This window comes from Amborella trichopoda, chromosome 11, assembly GCF_054954075.1.
Source record: "Amborella trichopoda isolate Santa Cruz 75 chromosome 11, AtrichopodaSantaCruz75HAP2 v2.0, whole genome shotgun sequence".
Classification (NCBI taxonomy): domain Eukaryota; kingdom Viridiplantae; phylum Streptophyta; class Magnoliopsida; order Amborellales; family Amborellaceae; genus Amborella; species Amborella trichopoda.
In genome coordinates, this window is record NC_142346.1 from 8925652 (window position 1) to 8931651 (window position 6000).

The following is a 6000-nucleotide window of genomic DNA, read 5'->3' on the forward strand; positions in this document are numbered from 1 at the left end:
TCCGAGTGTGGGGGCATTTTGATTAATTTTCCTCTGGCTCTTCCCGAGGATTTAGTTTGTTAATGGTGAGTTCGATTTGAGTGATTCTTTGACTGTTGAAAAACTCAAGGTCTACTACTGTTAAGATTTGTGAGAGCATACATGCACAGACATTGAATAGGGAGAGAATAAGAGAGAACACAATATTTACGTGGTTCAGGTCGAAGCCTTACGTCCACGGATCCAAAGTTCTAACGGACTGCATCTTCACTGATTTTGGATGATGATTACATCAATAAATGCCTCTATATATAGATAATAATAACAATGAATCTTGGAGATAGAGATAAATCGTAGGAGGCCTTATCACCAATAACCAACGTGATGACCAAGCAATTTGACTTGGTCTCTTCTTATCTTCAAGACTCTCTCTCAAGTTGGTGGACGGAGATGTGAAGCGAAGTGCTCAACTTGCAAACTAAAATAGGAATTGGAGTCTTGAGAGCAAAAGTTTCCAAAAAAAAAAACTTACACTGCTCTCACTGGCATGCTTAAATAGTATGCAAGAGCAAAAAATGTGATCCAAGATACGTGATCACCAAACTTGGTCTAAATGACCACTAACAATGCTACAAAGGCACAATACTAAAAGTGCTACAAAGGCACAACAAAGACGGCTCTGCCACAAATAATGGCAATGAACACTAAAGATTGGTGAAAGCATCTCCTTGAAAAATCCGCTAATCATGAATGTGCTCCCCCTGACGATGTCACTACACCAATGGTGTGACGAAGTCCTCTACTACATGGCGAGGCGCTAAGAGCAAATAAAGCGCGAGACAACTGAAAAATATGTGAATACCGATAAGAACTGATGTTCTTGTCTACATAGAGATGTTGACTTCATCTCTACTCATCTCATCTCCATATCTCCTATATTCTCCCCAATGGTTTAAAAAACGGATCGGTGACCTGGATCAGGCTTCCAAAAAACCGATCCGGATCGGCGAATCGACGATCCGGATCGGGAATCTGGTGAATCGGTCAGAATAAAGCTTAAAAAAATTCCGAAAAAATTATTAAAATTCATTATAAATATTGTTTTTTAGGAATTCAATAAGAAATGAGGGTACTCCATTAAGAATTTTCATGTTTTTGAATGAATATGCGAATATTGATATGTTCTTTCCCTGCATGAACCGCCATTCAGCATTTAATTTACTTCACACAAAAGGATAAACATATAATTATCATGGAATAAGTATATCAACATACATGGACTATAATAAAGCATAAAATTAGTAACATATGATCTAAGAATAAAATGATAGACGACGTTATTGTTCTTCTTGGTTACGCTGGTGCCATTGATTGAATTCGTTTAACAATTCATTGATTCGATCTAAAAACGAATCATCGATATTAGCAGGCGTCTGACTATTCCCAAATCCTTGAGTGTTAGTATTTTGTTGTGTTCCCAATCTAAAATCCCCGAAGATTGTTCATCCTTCATGCTCACCTGCACTGTCGTGCTCATCCCTACACTGTTGCTGTTGGGACTCGATATGTGAATAATATGGCTGGGATAGAGTGGCCTCAGAATCATCATCTCTCTCATTTTCTCTTTGAATAATATGGATTAAAAAAAAAAATTAACAAATTTTCAAAAAAATCGATCATGGATTAAAAAAAAAAAATCACAAATTTTCAAAAAGTTCTATCATGGATTACAAAAAAAAATTCGATCATGGATTAAAAAAAAAAATCACAAATTTTCAAAAAATTCTATCATGGATTACAAAAAAAAATTCGATCATGGATTAAAAAAAGAAAATCGCAAATTTTCAAAGAATTCAATCATGGATTACAATAAATTCGATCATGGATTACATAAAATTCGATCATGGATTACAAAAAAAAACAAACAAAAAAAAACAAAAAATTCAATCGTGGATTACAAAAAAAGAAAAAAACAATTCGATCATGGATTACAAAAAATTCAATCATGGATTACAAAAAACTCTATCATAGGTTACAAAAAAAAAAAAACAATTCGATCATGGATTACAAAAAAATCGATCAAGTATTACAAAAAAATCTATCATGGATTACAAACAAAAAAAAAAAATACGTAAGGGACTCGCTGATTCACTGTACGGACTTGCCGATTTCGTATAGTGAATTGGCGAGTCACTGTACAGAATCGTCCGGTTTTCTCTAGAACCGGATGATTCCCGTTTTTTTCGCCGATTCGATCCGTCCATGGCGATTCCCGAGTCGAACCGGGCGAGTCCGGTTCGACTCGGCGTTTTTTTAAACACTGATTCTTCCCCTCAAGTTGGAACAGACGTTCTTGTCTACATAGAGATGTTGACTTCATCTCTACTCATCTCATCTCCATGTCTCCTATATTCTCCTCTTCAAGTTGAGTGTGGATGCTAAGAAACACCCAACTTGCAAAATACTTTTTTTTTTTTTTTTTAGTACAATGACATAAACAAAAATGCCAATGAAACTAAGCTTCTAGCCAATAGAAGCATCTTAAAAAAAAAAACCACTCTTTTTTTTTCTTTCCATTTTTTTTTTTTTTTTTGGGCAGCTCTTGGTCAGAATTTTTTTTTGTTTTTTTTTTTTTGGAGACTCCTCCCCATCATCGCCACTATTGTCATCCATGTGATTGCAATTGAATACCATGTTCCTGTAAATCTTCCACCAGTCAGGTATGTTTACAAGCATCGATTGTTGCAGCATGGTACTTTATTCTAAGGCAACGACACTGCTGCTTCTCGGTATCGTTCTAAAAGCAGAGGAAATGCACCTTGAAGGAGGAACATGTGATATTTTCTCTGTAAATTGGGGACTGTCATTACTATTCTCCTTGAAAATAGCCCACATCCTCTTCCTTAAAATCCTCACTTATAATTGATTTCATACATCATGATCATCGACCAGCAAACCCTAATTCACTCATTAAGGATCACCCTGAAACTAATACCGCTGATATATATGCAGAGGGCACCTTAACCTTGTTCTGATATCATGTTAGAATTCATGGGAGCATACATGCACAGACATTGAATAGATAATGGAGAGAAAAAGACAAACACAATATTTATGTAGTTCAGGCCTAAGCCTTATATTAACAGATCCAAAACACCAACCGACTATACCTTTACTATTTTGGATGCTGATTACATCAATAAATACCTCTATATATAGAGGACAATAACAATTAATCTTAGAGATAGAGATAAATCATATGAGGCCTTCTCACCAATAACCAATGTGATGACCAAGCAATTTGACTTGGCCTCTTCTTATCTTCCAGAATTACATATTGGGAGAGGTTTTGGGACAACTATAATGGGTCTAGGTTTACTAACGTTTGTGTAGTCATTAGGGTTCAGAATCAATGTTTTTAAGTATTACCTCAGCCAGAATTTCAAGGGTATACAGTTGCCTCTCTTTGGCATTCATCTGGGATACCCCGTGAATGGCAAAAAAGTAAACACCTGAGATACAATGGAAAGAAAATTTTAAGGGGTCATCCTTTTAAATGATCAACACTCTTTGGGAAGGTAGTATACCGATAAATAATTTTGATCTGTAAGACATCAAATTGACACTACGTTATCTTTGAGGCAGTGGCATTTTCAATAATCGGGATCCGAAATAACAATCAGCAGAAACCATGCTATCTTTGAGCTAATGACTTCTCCTTGCTAAGGTCACCCCAATGCTACCTAGGATGCTAGTGTAGTCATCTTCAGCTTCACAGATTTATCTTTAAAACTAGTTTCAATCAAATGGGCCTTGAATTGACAAAAAATGATAATGATAGTTAGTTTTTCGCTAATTGAACTTTTATTCGTCTTTAATTCTAAATTCTTAGAATTCACAAGTTTAATTAAGGTTTTGGGAACCTAGGGGTTAGTCTTCCTAATGGTTTGTATCATAACGTCCAGGATCTGGTGGCTGCGAAAAAATCATGTCTGAGCCCTTCTTGAAACTCTTTCGTTTTAAAAACTATTTTAGAAGGTTTTGAAAATGGGAAGAATATTATGAAACAGAAACAGGGTTTTAGGCTACTATTTTAACTAAAGAAATTAAGAATTTTGAAAACTTCATTAGAACATATAGGAGAATTTTAAAAATAGGAAATAACTTTTGAAAAATGGATTTGAATCTGGTTAGCCTTTTAAGCTTGTATGTCCATGGAGCCCTCTGAGTAGTTTTACATCATGCAGCGATGGACAAATCTTGTACCTGCCCCAACTCTTTTACATCTTGTTGAACTGAGATATTGAGTGCTTTTTACATGGCATGAGTTTGACATGTTGATTGAGATAGATTTCTCGACTGTTTTACGTTGCATGAGGTAGACATCTTTGACTGAATTTGGTTCTGGATTTATTGGGAGTAGTTTTAGCTCGTGCCACCATGGAGCAATGGATTCTACAGTTGGGATTTTCCCAGGAATTTGAGGAGATGAATGATCAATGGATTTATGGAACTTGGTGATGAAGGATTGATCGATTTGGTTAGCAGTTTAAGCTCTTGCCCCTATGGAGCCTTCTTTGGCTCCAATCTTGAGATTTTGATTTTTTTGGAATGGAACATGTGCGACATGGATGAGAAATTGCCCTTGACCATCCCGTACAAAAAATAAAGATATTTAAAAATTTATAAAAGGGTGCAGTTTGTATAGAGCCAAGGCTCCAAACAATCAAATTATATCCCACCTTCAAATAGAATCAGAGAAATGTGTTTCACTACTTAAAATCTTTGTGAGAGCATTAAAATATACTTTTATATTTAATTATGAAATTTAAATCTTCAAAAATAGTACAAATCGAGAATATCTACGAAAACTTGAAAATTTTGAAATTTGACGGTCCAAAATGTGGTACAAGATGCACTAATCCATAACTTGAAATCCATTTTTTTCTCATGCACATGCATCTTGATGTCGAAATGATCAATTTGAGGATATTTTGGCATCAAAACAACCTCTTCTAATAAATTTTTTGAGGTAGGTTCTAATTTGATTATTTAGAGCCTCAGCTCTATATAAACTTTTTCCAAAGTTTAAATATTTAAAAAAGAACGTGATTTAATAGGATTGTAGCCCTATCAAAATAAGTAAAGCCCCATTTCATAACTTATCGAAAATTGCAATTCAAGTATTGAAAAACCTTTACATCGATCATCTCGACTTTAATGTCATGATTATGAAAAAAATTAAGATTTCAAACTCAAAAAATAGTGCACATTGTAACAAATTATCTAGACTATCTTTTCGCCCTAAAAATAAATGTTCATAAATCGGCAAGATTCGTACATTTTTGCTAGTTTCAACACCGATAATGTTTCAAATTATATTATCGGTGTTGAAATTTAATTTTAGAACAATCCTAGATATTTTCTTTGCTGAAAGTACATTTTGGAATAAGATTTGGCTTTATTTTATGGGAAAAGTTTATATAGAGCCGAAGCTCTAAACAATCAAATTAGAGCTTACATCAAAATTTCACTAGAAGAGGTTGTTTTGATGCCCAAATATCCTCAAATTGATCATTTCGACATCAAGATGCATGGACATGAGATAAAATAGATTTCAAGTTTTGGAAATAGTGTATTTTGTAACACATTTTTTTACCGTCAATTTTCAAAATTTTCAAGTTTTCATAGATCTCTCGATATACACTATTTTTGAAGATTTAAGCTTTATAAATAAAGATGAAAATATATTTTAAGGACATCAAAAAGATTTCCAATATTGAAACCGCATTTCTCGACACTATTTAAAGGTAGGCTTTAATTTGATTGTTTAGAGCCTAGGCTCTATACAAACCACACCCTTATTTTATTTTCATAAAGCTTATATGAAAATTTTATCCTTACAAAAATAATTATCGGTAATCCAATCTTATCCAATTTGACATTGAAGTGGGAATGATGGTTACCTATGTGGAAAAGTTAAAGAGCAATGATACTAAACTGCGGGAAAACTTTCAGACT